We start from the raw sequence: 16,231 nt of genomic DNA, 5'->3' as shown, positions 1-16,231 counted from the left end.
AAGAAATTTTCTTACCACTTTTTCTTAGAGCCTTTTCATCATTTTTGTCTGTTCGTCTCTGAAAATTCATTTTGAAAGCTTATTATAATACCTACATGTGATCTAGGAGAAATGTATAAATTTATGTATCTCTTTAATATGTATTTGAGGGCTTTTCAGAATAAAAATAAGAAACCCATATACTCAGATTTCATAGTTTTACTAAAATTCTATAATTTTGCGACTTTATTTGAGTAGTTTCATCTGTGGATGAAGCCCAAGTGAAAATGTCTTGTCTGGCAAAATAAAGTTAATTTCTACCTTCTTCCAGTTGTTCCAAATGTGACACTACTACTTTTGCTTTTAGACAATATTGCTGATGAAAGACAATGTTTGGGATGGTGGCGGTCTCTGGCCCAGCAGCAGAAAGTACCTACTGCCTCCTGGTTCCCTCAGATTTTCCCTTGACATGATTCATTTCACAGTGGGCTAATTACAAAGTAGATTTGCTACACATGAAACAGCCTCCTCAGTTGCAATGTTAATGCACATTTTCATGGTAATGTGATCAGAGGCTCATTAGCCAGTTTCCAAAATGATCCTCTGCATTAATTAAATATAAAAATGACTCCTTTATCACCATAGAGAGGAAAAAAAAGATTAACATTGTTAATTACACAGGGGGCAATACCTTTCATTGCTGCTTCTTTTTCTTTCTTTTTTTTTTTTAACTACAAACTTACAAGGATAAAGTAAAATAATATTAATTTCCTGCATACGCTCTCACTCACTTTGATTCATGAAAACTGTCTCTAGGTGGAACACTTTCCTTTAGTTTGCTTGTTGGAGTTGGAGTTCTAGTATTGTTTTTGCTTTGGGTGGTCACGGAGCAGCAGAGTGTATTCACCAATATATTTTTTTTCTCTAAATTATTAAATGATATAAAAGTATAATAAAACAGAGGTGGTAGCTAGCATCCTTCTTGATTATGCCTGGGTCAAGCTGTTTATATTCTACTAAGAAATCAAACAGGATTATTGCATCCAGCTAGGACCACTGTTTTTGCTAAAGAACAGGAGCCTTTGTTACAGTGTTTTAAAATGCTTGTCTGTGAATTTTGCCTTCAAGTGCTTCCTAAATCTTGAGGAAATAGATAAGCCATACTCTTTATTGCCTCTACCTGTACTCCTCCATATTTTTATTTTATTTTCTCTGCTCCTGGGTTGCAGTACTTATGATCTTTAATAAAGGAGGTGAAAATGAAGTATTAGCTTCCATTTAACTGGCTTTTATTAGATAAGTTAAAACCAGCGCTTAAAGGTCTTGCATGTGTTTCCTAAGAGGGTCCCTCCTACAGTGTGTGCCCAGCTTTGCTTGCTATTTTATTGAGTTAATGGAATAGATAAGATATCAAAGGAAACCAGTGATAGGCTCATATAATGCACTGGAGCCCCGTGCGGTGCTGCAAACTAGTTTCTATTTTTATGTGGAGGAAAGGCAGCTCGGAGCATACATGAAAGTGAGCATGTTCTTCACCAGGTGTTGCAGAAAGGCACACAGCAGCCCCCAGATGAGGGGATCCTTCTTACAAAAGTGGCTTGAGATAGGCAGCCCTAGTATTGCTAGTGGAGTATTCAAATGAATTAGCTCACAGGAATATTAACACTTCATCACCCAAATCCTATTTGCAGTTCTCAAATCCCCTCCTTTTAGTTTCTTTGGTTATTACTTCTTAAGAGCTAAGGCAAATTAAAGTTTACCAGTGGATGTGAAGATGCAAAATTAGCAGTGAATACCAAATGCATGCCCAATAGCAAAATGGTTATTCCTTTATAATAGAATCATTATGATGTTGAATTGTTTCACATTTTCTTCCTAGATTTACTGACCTGATATCAGTGGCCAAGTAGAATACAGTTACAGGTTTATAACTGCTGTAAACAAAAAGCAACTGCACTCACTGAGGAATTTGGTGAAACCATTAGAATGTGCTTAGGTGTGAAAAGAGGTCAAGTTTATATTTATATTTTGCTGAAATACATATGCATACACACACACACACACACACACACACACACACACACTCTACTGTGGAGGAGTTCAGACATTCAGTTGGCAAAAGAGATGGAATTAAGACTAAAAATTATTTTCATCTAGGGTTGGGCCAGTGTTCAGTGTGAACCCAGATGCAAGAATTGAGGGTTTGGGTAGAAACAGTAATCTTCCCAGTTTTCATGTATATTTATGTATCTCTTAACTTTCTTGTTTTCTGTAGTGATTTATTTTATTCCAAGTAGGTTATTTATTAACTTCTAAAGAATTAATAAGAGGGCAATTTGAACAATGTGCTTCTATTGACATAAAATGAATTTCCTGTTCATGTTAATCTGATTAAATAACCACCCAGACCAAGAGAGGTACATAGCTTGTTAGGCATTTCTGATGTAATAATAGATTTACTCCTGAGTGAGATTGTACCATAATGCCTAAATTCACTGATTTTTTTGGCCTGATTTTTCACATAAACCAAATGCAACTTTGTAATTGAATGAGATGTTCACTGGTGTTGAATTGTATGTTAAAACCAGGGGTAATGCTGTTAACACAAACTTATTTATAGGATTTCATTTAATCTTCTAATGCAACAACACAAGGTTCTTTTCTTCTGCACTTGCCAAATTACAGAAAGGAAATTAATTTGCCTTCAACTTAGAAAAGGCAGTAGAACAGTACTGGTTCTCCAAAACAAGTCTCTGCTGGGACTCTTTTCTTTTCTAACAGGAAGATGTTGCACAAGACAGAGTTGATTTATTAATTTCAATGGACACAGCTCAGAGGTTTCTCCATCACCTGCATCCAAGAATCAGTAACATAAACAAAATAAAACAGAAGCTTTATTGAAAGTAACAACAATGCTCGGAATTGCTAACAGGGAGTACTTACTATATTCTAAGCTCTGAACAAGACACTTTTCCCCAAAGCATCGTCTTCTTTAATCCTCACAAAAATCCAGTGAGAATCTATGTAATCTGTTTCCATAATTTTTAAATATGTGCAAGTCTTCCCTATTCTATGGTGTTTCTTGAATCTTTTCTAATTTCCTTTCTCTGAGAACTGCCCCAGATCCTTCAGAAATTTATTTTGTCTATGGAAGCCCAGTTCATAATCTCTTACTTTCCCCAGGTGCCATCCTTTTCCCACAATCCTTAGTGCTAGTAAAGGTCTCACCCTACTTGCTTATAAGGAAACTTAGAAGCGATGAGTGAAAGGGGCCCTTCTGTCTTCATCCACACAGCGGCCTTCCTGGTTATTTTCTTCTCCTCCTCCCCATACCCCTCCTCTTCTTCCTCCTCTTCCTCCTCCTCCTCCTCCTCCTTTTTTTTGTGGTACTGGGGATTACACTAGGGGAACAATGGTTAGAAAGAAAGTTGTAATTAGGTTCAGCTGAGGAGGGCTTTGAAAACTCAAATAAGATATTTATTTTTGGTACTGGAGATTTAGCTCAGAGGCATTCTACCTCTGAGCTATACCTGCTTTTTTTTTTTTTTTTTTTGAAACAGGGTATCACTGAGTTGCAAAGGGCCTTACTAATTAATAGCTGAGGCTGTCCTTGAACCGTGATTCTCCTGTCAGCCTCCCAAATGCTGGGATTACAAGTGTGCACCACCATACCTGACCTTCCTGGTTATTTTACTTCTGCCCCTTTCCCAAACTCCATTCCCGCCTCCTCACCTTCACAGCCCCTTTGATTAGTGTTCTCTGATATCATGCTAACAACTTTCTATTTTAGAATTTGTTTGCAGGCTGGTCCATCCTGATGGTTGCTGTTTGACTGATTTTCATATAATCTTTAAAGGCTCCCAGTTATTATAGAATAAAGTAAAAATGTCTTGTTCCAACTGTGCGTGCTGGTGCATGCCTGTCATTCCAGTAATGGGAAGGCTGAGACAGGAAGATCACAGGTTTAAGGCTAGCTTCAGCAATATAGCGAGGTCCCTCAGTAACTTAGTGATACCTTTGATTCAAAGACGGAAGGAAGAAAGGAAAGAAAGAAGAAAGAAAGAAAGAAAGAGAGAGAGAAAGAAAGAGAGAGAGAGAGAGAGAGAAAGAAAGAAAGAAAGAAAGAAAGAAAGAAAGAAAGAAAGAAAGAAAGAAAGAAAGAAAGAAGTTAGAGGGAGAAAAATATGGCTGGAAGTATAGCTCAGAAGTAGATTGCCTCTGAGCTAAATCTCCAGTACCAAAAATAAATATCTTATTTGAGTTTTCAAAGCCCTCCTCAGCTGAACCTAATTACAACTTTCTTTCTAACCATTCTTCTCCTAGTGCAATTTGTTACCCCCAGGGACTCTCCCCTGTTTTCATTTTTTCTTTAATCCACCAATATAATTTACAATTATGTTTTTGTCTTTGCAATTTTATTCCTTGTCTTCAACTTCTGTTCAATACTGTCTGTATCCACCTGCACCATTATGTTTTCTTACAACTCATTGTTCAAATGTCTCCTTAGACAGAGATATGTTGGCAATTGTTGATATTGAAAAAATGTGGTATCTCCCACCTTGAGACTTTTGTAGTCTATGGTTGTATTTGTAGAGTTCCATTTGTCTTTCTGGTGCTATTTCAGTTATGTGTGACTCAGTGTAGGTACCTACAAGACAGGCCGAGTGCTCTTGTGTTCTTTAAGCCCTTCCCCACATAAGACCCCAGTTAGGAGCCATGGTGATGCCTTGCTCACTCACAGACCCTTTAGAAGTAAGACTCTTTTTCTCTGCCCCATACCTAATAACTAATTAGTGCCTGTGTATAAAATTGAAGGTTTAGGTAGATGATTTTCAGTTCAGAAATTTATATCATGAAACAAATAATTAGCAATAGCATTAGAATATGAAGGAATGTGGGCTGAAAGTAGAATTGTGAGCTTGGATGTTTGTGGTTCCCCCCTATCAAGATAATCAGAGGTTTTCTAGAAATAAAACAGATGGGCCATGGGAGAGAGAGGCCAATAAAATAACCAGGTCCAGAGAGTGGCTTCATTTCCCAGTTCCAATATACCCCTAGAATAAACCTATTTCATTTGCTAAAATGAGGTGTCTTTTATAACCAGAAGAACAAGTTGATATATAATAATTTCTTAGTTTTGTCAACCACCAGCAGGTGCCTAAACTCTAGACATGTAATTTAGTTCAATAAGCATTCTGTAAACGATGACTTCTTAATATGGGTCAGGTCCTTAACTCTGTTATGGAGAATGTAGCTATGAATGTAACAGTCCTTGATTTTGATAACTCCACAATCTGGCAGCAGAGGAGAGCTATATAAGCAGAGAATTTTAATATAATGTGGTAAGTGAAGCATTAAATCAACAGAGATGTTGGTGGATCCTGTAGAGCTGTGAAAGTGCTAAATGTGCTGGGGGCGTGGGATTGGGGAAGGCATAGAAAATGGAGAATATGGAAAGGCATAAAAAGTCGGTGAAGACTGTAAATAGGTGATTGGAATGGTTTGGGGCATAGGAATCTATGAGCAGTCAGTGTTACTAGAGCCTGAAGTGGGAGGCAGCTTCTGGGACAGGACTGAAAGTAGATAAGACAACATCCTACACAGTTTCGCAGGCTCTGATTTTCTGTTTGTTTGGACATTTTCTTTTAATTTTTGTTGATATATTGCAATTATTTATCATAATGAGGTTCAGAGTGATAGAAACACTCTGTGGAAGTACTGCTGTGTAGGTCCCTCTGACTCTCACCCTGCTTCCCCCCATATATAGTATTAAAATTGATACTGATAACTTCACATATAAACACAGGTTTACTTTAACTGCTTCATCCAATTTCCCCTTTCAATTCCCAACACTCCTCCCAAAACCCCTCCTACAGAACTACTAATGTACTAGTATCTCTTCTAAATTAATTATTTCCCAATTTATTTCTAGTTTCTACGTATGAGAAAAAGCATATGACCCCTCACTTTCTGCTATTGTCTCTAAGCATATTATTTTCTACTTCCTTCCATTTTCCTACAAGTAACATAATTTTGTACTTTTTAAGCTGAGTAAAATACCATTGTGTATATATACAATAGTTTCTTAATCCATTTATCTGTTGACAAGCACCCAGGCTGCTTACATAGCTTGGCTACTGTGAATTGTGATGCCATAAACGTGGATATGTATACATACCTATAATACCCTGGCTTTTACTCCTTTGGGAAGATCCCCAAAACTGATATAGCTGGGTCATATGTTGGATCCATTCCCAGTCTTTTGAGAAACCTCCACACTGATTCCCGAGTGGTTTTACTAATTTGCAATTTCACCAAAGATGTGTAAAATTTCCCATTTCCCTATATCCTAACCAGCATTTGTAATTGTTTGTGTTCTCCATGATTGACTTCCTAACTAGAGTTAGACAATATCTCAGTGTCATATTTTTTAAAGCACATTCTGATAAGAGGATTTGGTTATGTGGTCTTACGGTAGTTAGGGATATATGCCATAGCAGGACTATAACAAGAGGAATCAACTGGAAAACTATAGCAAAGAATTAGTGTTGAAAAGAATTAAAAATGAGGACAAAATTGAGACCCATGGAGAGATAAATTCAGTAGATTTATAGCTCTTGAGACTGGGTAGATAGAGTGAAGTTCATAGACAGAATGAGAAGGGAAGTTAGTTCCGGAGAGAGAGAAAGCTGTTGTTACTATTAAGAAATGTTAATCTGATGGTGGAAAAGTTAATGTTCAAAACAAAAAATTTTTCATATATAGGTATGTTGGGTGAAATCACCCAGGTAGGTCTAGAAAAGTGAAGAAAAGAATTAAAAGGTGAAAAGGCATATGAGCCATGGAATAAATATTGAGAAACAGTCACAGGATAAAGAGAGTAAAGGAGGCAAGTTGAAATTCTTACAGAGTGAGAGGGAGAATGAGCAGAAAATTGTGGGTGAAGCCAAAAGGAGAGAGTTTGAGAAAGGAAGTGGCAACATAGTCAAGTGTGTTGTAGTGATTCCTAAGAGCTACAGTGTCTTTGAATTTGAAAATATGTGATGTGGTACATCTCAGATCCCTCTTCAGAAAGGATTTGATGCTACTTCAGCTGCTGGTATTATAGTTAGCAAAACAATTTGCTGGTGCCAGGTGTGGTTGTCCCAGCATTCGGGAGGCTGAGACTGGAGGATCACAGTTTGCAGACAGCCTCAGCTACTTAGTGAGGCCCTCTGCAACTTGGTGATACTCTGTTTCAAAATAAAAATGTGAAATAGGGTGGGGGTGTAACTTAGAGGTCAAATGCCCCTAGGTTCCATCCCCAGACCACCAACAACAACAACAAAAAAATTACTTTGTTGTTTTGCCCCTTCCTAAACTATCTTGCCTTCACCCAAGGTCATTCTCTTTCCTGGAAGGCCTATAGCAATAGCGGACTGGTGCAAGTACTGGAAATCTGGACATCTTGGCCAGACTTCAGGACTCTGAATGGCAACTCAACCTCATAGGCCCCCTGAGGCTGTCACAGGGCCTGCCTCAGGGTGCAATCCTCCTTCTTTCTGGTCCTGCTTCCTTCTTCCCTTGCACAAAGGCACTGCTCAGTAAACATCTTGCATACTACATACTATCTCAGAGTTGGCTTCCTGGTGAACCTAACCTGGTAATGATCACAGAGCATAGAAATGTGGAAAAATAATCCTGAGATTGCTGGATTTGAAGCAGAGGTTGATTGCACTTTCCAGAAATTGATATGACAGATTATCAACAATGGAGTAATGTCATGTAGCATCAGTGCTAACATTGGAGTATAATTTTTCTTAGACTTTTCTTTCTTAAATGAAAAATTACTTAAAATTATGAATAGCAAAAATGAAAGCAATATTTTCCTTTAAATCATTAAAATGTATACCTTTATTTTATTGATATTCTTATCATTTATTTAATTGATCTAGACCTAGATTATCTCTAACTGTATAACTATTTATATAAAATGCTATATGAAAATATTTTCCTTGTTTCACACTATACACAAGGGAGGCATGATGCTGAAAACAGTGTAGCAGGTGTCCTGTGGTATTTAGACCCTTTCATTCACCTTAATATTTTCTGTTTTGTTTAGTAGGATAATCTAAGTAGTATATTTTTAAATTTTCTTTTTTTGTGAAATATTTCTAAAATACATGATAAAATTACATAGATGCCTATTTTTAAAATATTCAATCATATTAGGGAGTACCAAATAAACTGCATATTTTTAGCAAACCATAGTTTCTTAACTTTACAAGAGATAATTGAGTAATTAAGTATGAAGATTAATTGATAGTGAAAAGTCCTTCCATAATAGTCAATCACCATCCAGTACACTCATTTTATATAAGTAGATTTTCACATATTGAATTTTTACAAGTCGTTTAGCAGGTATTCAGTCAATCTTAGTAAATGATTAAGAAAGTCACCAAACTTAAATCACAAGGTTTTCAAGAAGAGGCTCTTGGGTTGTGGTTCTATGACAGATCTATACCCCTGAAACATTTATAATTCTTGAGATATTTATAATTCATGGAGGAAAATTGAGCGTGGGACTCAGAACAGGGTCTGCCTCAATCATTTCATCTGTTTTAGACACTTTTTTGTCATTATTCATCCTAGGATGTGTACCTTAAGAATTATCAGTGTTATTCATAAGAAGTGTCTTCTCCTTGTGAGTCACATGAATTTAGGGTATTAATTTTGTGTATACATGTATAATTCTAGAAAAAGTGCAGCTGGGTTTTTCATATGTAAATTCAACATTTCCAAAGTCATCAGTATAACCTGTCCCATCCTTTCTTCTTTCTTAACTCTAACTCTCTCAACTTGGAGCACCAACCAGCTTTACAAAGGCTATTATGAAGAATTCATTGTTTTTGTCAACAGACGGCTTAAAAGGCAGCAGCCCCACAGTCTCCTGTGTTTTGACACATAATATCTAATTGCTAATTTGTGCCATTCTGTAATAAGCTGTAAATCTTGCTTATGGTTGTTTGGGTCCAGAACACACACTCACACCTCTCTCTCTCTCTCTCTCTCTCTCTCTCTCTCTCTCTCTCTCTCTCTCTCTCTCTCTCCTCCCTCCCTCCCTCCCTCCCTCCCTCCCTCTCTCTCTCTCTCTCTCTCTCTCTCTCTCTCTCTCTCTCTCTCTCTCTCTCGTCTCCTTTCTCCCTCTATCCCTTCTGCTTTATGTAGCTTTACAGAAATTCTTTTAAAAATGTTATGTTTTGGGAAATTTTCTCTCATCTCAGTGGATATTAGTTTTTTTTTTCCTGAACTAACCTCTTACTCCCAATCCTTAAGAGTTGTTTTAGATACTTTTTAATAAAGACTTTTTTCAAGAATATATGAACAAAGAGCATTTCTAAAATACTTAGTATGGATTAAAAGTAACAAACCAATTGATTAAAGACCACTATTGTAATCAGTGTGTTTTCCTATAATTGTTTCATAGCAGAATGCAGTTGTTACATTATTTAAAGTAAAGAAAGCTTGGGAAAGTGTATTTCTCATTGCCATTGTATAACCATAAATAATTACTTCACACTTGCTTTGTGCTCAGTACTCTGGTAGATAGTAGCATAGGATACAAAAGAAGCATAAGGTAAGAAACCAGTCTTCTAGGAATGTATTATCATGAAGCAATTAGAAGGCAGCCGTGTGTCGCGGTGCACACCTGTAATCCCAGTACTTGGGAGGCTGAAACAGAAGGATCACAGGTTCCAGAATAGCCTCTGCAGTGCAGCGAGACTCTCAGAAATCTAGCAAGAGCCTGTTTCAGGATAATGGGTGAATGAATGAAATGAATAAATAAAGGGCTGGTGTGTAGCTTGGAGGTAGAATGCCCTGGATTTAATCGCCAGTACCACTCACAGACACACACACACACACACACACACACACACACACACACACAAAAGAAAAAAACTGGGAGGAAACTTTGGAAATGTCTGACGCTAAAAAAGTAGACATTGAAGAAAAAGGACAGTTTTGTATGGGAAAGGGTACTCTGAGGGACTTTGCAAAGCAGCTTAATAGTGACTATTATTTTGAATGGTCTTTGTGAAGAGCCATGTTTTTTATTTTAAATCAACATGTTTACTACATATCTTCAGTGAAAATTATTTGTCCAGGATGTACTATCAAAGAAATACGCCATTGGGGCATGCCTTGTGGAAAATGGTGAGAACAGCCTGAATAAAGCAAGATATGGAATAAGTACAGTAGTTGTAAGTCTTGGTCTCCATGCAAGGATGAATTAACTTAGTGGCATCATCACCATAAGGCACTATACATCCTAAGGATGACATCAAATAGGGTATGAGGTCAATTTATATCATATAATATCTGTAAGCACTATTTGCTTAGCACTTTATTTGAAAGACCAGAGCCATGCTACATTGACCTAAAATAGAAAAATCTGCCTTTCATTCCTTAAGTGTGTTCTATATTTCTTTGGTGATGCATATTTATAATGCTTGAAGTTGGTTTCCCTATGTGAGTGTGAAGATGATTGTTAAGACAGCATGGAAAGCAGGGAGAATATGTGAAGTTGGCATATGAAATATTACTGAACCATGAGTACTAGTAAACATCATGCATGAGGTAGTTTATGGGAATGTCACTGTGCATAGAAAAGAACAGAGACTTTCAAATCAAGCACTGATACCACTTAGATAAGTGGTCTCTCTAGATGTGATTTAGCCTTTGTATAATAGGTGTTTGTGGGGGATTAAATAAGATAATATATTTAAAGGCTATAACAGCACATTGCAAGCATGCCATAAATGGTAATTTTTATAATTACAGTCTTATTTCAATCTAATAATGACCCTGTGAGGTGGTAATGCTGTCTCTTACCTGCAGATGAGAAAACCAAAGCTCAAAGTAATCAAGTGACAAATTGAAAGTCAGCAAGATACCTGGAATTCAAACCAGGATCTGCCTAATACTAAAGTCCATATTCATTTTCTTATGACCATCAAGTGTCCCATTCTCTTAAGTTCTCCGTATTTGCCCACTGATCTGATCAATAAATACTGAGCTCCTGGCACATAGTAGGTATTCAATAAGTATCTGACAAAGAAAGAAGAAAGAGAAGAAGGCAGGATTGAAGACAGAGAAAGGAAGAGAAAGAAAAAAAGATGCTATTTAAATTTCTCCTTGAAGGGGTCTTTACCTTTTTGGTAAAAAGAAGAAAAAAAATGTTCTCTCTACTTACCTTTTTCCCCATCTTTTGAGCAGCTTAAATCAAAACATCTCATTTCTGAGAGCCCATCAGTATGAGGGCCTGAAAGCCTTTCACCATTCTTCCATAAACCCACACCTGGCATAAAACACCCTTCACAATCTCGTGCCTTTTCTCACTCACCCCAAATTTTAACCAAATTCAGCTATAATTTCCTCTTTGGAAAAAATATGATTATTATCTCTTTACCTTTCAACACAAAGTATCTTGTTTCAATCCCTATGACTCAATTCAAGTGTTGCCACCTGTGTAGTCTTCTGTGAAACCAAAGCAGAGTAATATGCATATGTGCATATTAATTATAAGCTACATCCCAATTTCAGAAGCAATAAGTTATTGGGTAGAACTTGGAATCGCTTTTTTAAAAAGTCATTTTTTAAGTCAGGCATAGTGGAACATGGCTGTAATACCAGTACTTGGGAGGCTGAGATAGGAGGATTACAGATTCTGTTTCAAAATAAGATATAAAATCAGGTGGGGGATGTAGCTCAAAGGTAGAATGCCTTTGAGTTCAATTCCCAGTAACACACACACACACACACACACACACACACACACACACGCACACACAGTCATTTCTTTCCCAAAAAGAAAACAGTATTTCCTATCTTATGACATCATTATTAGATTGAAATCAGATCATAACTATAAAAATTGACATGCTTGTAATTTGTTACAGAGCCTTTTACTATATGAGGCTTTTACTTATTTAATCCTCTTACTATATGAGGATTAAATAAGTAAAATATATTTTACTTAAAATATATTTACTTATAAATATATTTACTTATAAATATATTTAATCCTTTTACTATATGAGGCTTTTACTTATTTAATCCTCAAGGAAACACATTTTCTTAAAACTGTATTAGCTCTTCCTGACCATATAGTGCTCTGCCTACCTGCCCTCTTAAATTCCCCAGACAGAGAGTGCCATAACCCAGGTTTGTGTGGACCCAGCATACAGAAGAGTATCTCAAGATCTGAAGTAATGACAGAAAATGACAAAGTCAACACTCCTCACTTTTTCTTTTTCCATTCTTACTCAGCTAAGGTGTAGCACTTCTCACAGTGTGGTTCAGGTATCACTTTTCCCAAGAAAACTTCCTTGAGTCCCTGGATTGAATAAATCCTTTCTTTGCTCTTTCCAAGGTACTCAATGTTTATTTATGCTACTTAAGAATATCATAGACTGGGCGTGGTGGCACGTGATTGTAATCCCCACTCATGGGAGGTGGAGACAGGAGGATCTTGTAGGTTCGAAGCCAGCCTCACTGGCTTAAGAGACAGTGTGTGTGTGTGTGTGTGTGTGTGTGTGTGTGTGTGTGTGTGTAGTAGTAGATCTGGGAGTTTAGCCCGGAGGTAGAAGTGTTTCATCCCCAGTACCACCAAAAAAAAAAAAAAAATCTTAAAGCTATCATTTTACTTGTCTATGATATTTAGTGGTCCCTGGGCCATTGAATCCATTGAGGGCAAAACCCTGTCTTCAATCTCTGCTTTCTCAGACCCTTCCCCAGTTTGTATTCAGCTATTTCTTGAATAAAGTATAAATGACTAAGTGCAAAAGGATTTCTGTATGTAGAACAGTATGACATAGGTGGCATAAAAGCAGAGTAAGATGGGCTACTGCTCTCACAGTGTTTAGCTGTGTCTAATATCTGTAAGCACTATTAACTGTATTTAAAAGCACAGTGTCTAGCTGCTTCAGTGATCGAGGTATGTACAAAGAACTGCAGAGCAAGGAGCACACTGGTTCTGTGAGACAGAGGGGGACCACATATCATTAGCCTGGCGATTTGCTCTCGAATAGATGAAAACTAAAAGAATTGTCTCAAATAGGACAATATATATAGTACTATAATATATATGTATGTATATAATAAAGTACTCTATAAATGGCTATGTAAACCAATATTGATCTAGAAACTCCCATGTTTCACCTTTTACTACTTTCTATACTGTTAAATTGAATATGTTATTTGGTGTAGTAATAGCTTAATATATACCCTTTTTATTTTATACCACGTATATCCATGATAAAGTAAATTATTGCTAAATTTCTAAATTATTATCTATATGTTCCTTTTTATGGTAAAAAGAATTTAGGATGGTGATAGCAAAATAAACTGGAAATTACCTTAATTATCCCTAATGATGATGCTTTTACATTTCATAATTATGCTAACCTAAAATGATACTTTATCCAAGTGTAAATTTCCCATTTAAGGTCATATAAAGCAAAAGGTAGCTTTAAAAAACTGTGAAAATTATTTTTAAAACTCTAAGTTCTAAGTAAAAGTTACCCAATTCAATTTAATAAAACCCCAAGAATATATTTTTTCTGTAAGTCAAAACTATATTTCCTTTACCTGTATTATTAGCTGCTACTTTAACACCTAAGATATTTTTGAGTCATGAAAAATATAATGAGAATATAATCTCCCCCTATATACCCAATATCATGTAAGCTTTTTATAAAATTAAGTCTTAGTTCACAGATAAATCTAGATAAAAATAAGAACAAAAAATAATCAGAGAGGGTATAAGCTTTTGCACTTAAAAGTTATTTTTAAATCAAAATTAGGTTTTTTATTCCCATGAACACTAGCTCTGAACGAATTAACAAAATGCTAAACCTATTTGCCATGTGAGTCAAGATCTTTTTTAGATCCTAGGGAAATTTGAAAGTGGAGGGACGAGGAAATGTAAGATATTTTTATTATCTTATTTATGGTCACCATTTAATAATTAACGGTGGTGTCTCTACTTAAAAACAAATTGATTTGAACTTTAATAATATGTAAAATGATGTAAAATTTATTTTTTGGCTTTTCTCTAAATTGTATTAAATGCAGTTAGTAAAATTGAAAGTTAGATCAGGACAATTTTTCCACTCAGTATGATCACATTTAATTATATGTGAAAATTAGACTAGAAAGTCTCAACAAAAATATCTTTTTCTAAATTGGAACAGATTATGAGGCTTAATTTAGCCTTCTCCAGTTCTACCTTTTAAAACAAAATATTACCATTTGATACCTATGACCTCAATAAATATTTAAATAATACAGATTCATTTATGTGATGCTCTTCTGTGTTGTAGATTATAAAGTTGACTCGGTTACTGTTCTTTTTAAGGCTTATGGGACCTATTTGGATATTAACTGTATTTAAAAGTTATCAAAATTAAATATATATACAAACAAGTTTTCTTGCACATCTTTTATATTGTCATTTTACTCTCTTGAAAGCAAAGTAGATCTTGAATCTCAAGAAGATAAAACGATGGTTTTGTAAATGATTAAAAACAACTGTAATACAAGCATTTAAAGCCAATGGTATACATAGATAGCTTCCCCTGCAATTTCTAAGATTATTTGATGGGTAACCATTTTCTGGCTTGACTCTTTGAGGCTGACATGCATCTCCACTTTGTCTCCCAGGAATGTCTTTGAGCACACCCACTAACAATATTACCAATGTGCTAATGACTGCTCCTGAGGGTTTTCCTCCTCTTCTTCCTACCACAAATACCTGGTTTCCATTTTCATTACAACCAGAAAATAATTTTAAATCTGGCTCCTCCCTTTGAAGTTCACTTTGAAGTATTCACTGCTTTCTGGCCAGTATTATCTGTGTTTCATAGATCACAGGAAATTCTGAAGGGAGAGAGAAACATTTAATAATTGGAAATGTAGACTCTTCTGTTGATACGCTTCATAGAGGTTTAGTTTCAGTTTTTAATATCCTGTACTTTATTTTTGCTTTTAGAAGGTGCATGAGACAAAGATAGCTCACAGGACCTCAGGGAACTCTCTATTTACATAATATTAATACTATCATAAGTAGAAATCAATGGCCAGGTGATCATACTGTGCCTAATATTACTAAGAATCCTTCAAAAAGAAAACCATCATTTCTAGGGAATGATGTGCTAACCTGAAAGATGTACTTCAGTTACTTTCATATGGATGGAAAGAGCCATTTGAATTGAACTCCTCACTGAAACATTTTAATTTTTTATATTGGTGGTAAAACTCAGTACCATTCTACCTCTTAGCTATACCCCTCAGACATTTTCATTTTTTATTTTGAACAAAGGGTCTCGCTAAATCACTAAGGCTGACCTTGAACCTATGATTCTCCTGTATAAGCCTCCAATGTACTGGGATTATAGAGATGTATTATCATACTTGGCTTATATTTTAATTTTCTGAAATCAAAATAATCGTCTATGTAAATCCTGACAAAGTAATCGTGTGTTACTTAATATATAAACCTGAATGTCCAGTATTTCAGCTGGCCTAATTATCTTCATTTTCTGGGAATAAAAAGCAGTTTGGTTATATAATGTCTTAGGTTACATTATCCTCAAAACAGGCTCTGAGACAGAGATTTGCTGAGAGAGCTGTTTCAGGAACAACCAGGCAGGTGCTCACTCAGCATAGCCCTCAGCTGACAGCAGGGATCCCTGAAGCTGGTATGGCCCTTCATGGTTGTCCTGCATTTATCTAACCTTTGGATGGAGTCATTCTTGTATAGTGGACACAGCTTGGATAGGACTCTCTCTGGTCAAGTGCACCTCTAAGTGTCAGTCAAACTTGTGAAACAGCAGCAGGCAATGTTTCCGGGGGAGACTGGATGCCTTGATTGTCCAGGAGGTATCTCAGAGTTCAGTGTCCACCACATATACCAATTCATTTTGGTATCCCCGGTCATAATTCCTAGGCCATAACAAAAATTTCTCCCTAAAAAATTTAAATCATTAGTTAGACAAGGTCAGACTCCTTAAGGTTAGATTGTTCTCCTCTGCATCCACTCTATTGCCAGTTTAAATCATTTTCCCGGGAATTAAGAGTGTCATTGGAAAGTGTTTTGAGAGTCTGACCTGTGGGAATGTGATGGATGGTGTCTGAAGATTGCTTCTACTGAGAATAGGCACCACATCACATTGCCACATAGTTTTGCTTACTAAATGTTGTCCAAACTATA

General features: G+C 36.2%; 1 protein-coding gene across 2 annotated transcripts in view; it reads left to right on the top strand.

The window, feature by feature from the left end:
- PDZRN4 (PDZ domain containing ring finger 4) overlaps window positions 1–16,231 on the top strand; it is a gene marked incomplete at both ends in the record, with an annotated part of 429,083 nt that overhangs the window by 243,518 nt on the left and 169,334 nt on the right. The gene's annotated exons all lie outside the window — the stretch shown is intronic.

Source organism: Muscardinus avellanarius (genome assembly GCF_963383645.1).
Source record: "Muscardinus avellanarius genome assembly, chromosome: 11".
NCBI lineage: Eukaryota > Metazoa > Chordata > Mammalia > Rodentia > Gliridae > Muscardinus > Muscardinus avellanarius.
The sequence above is the reverse complement of the archived record's forward strand: the minus strand, read 5'-3'. Positions and strand labels throughout refer to the sequence as shown.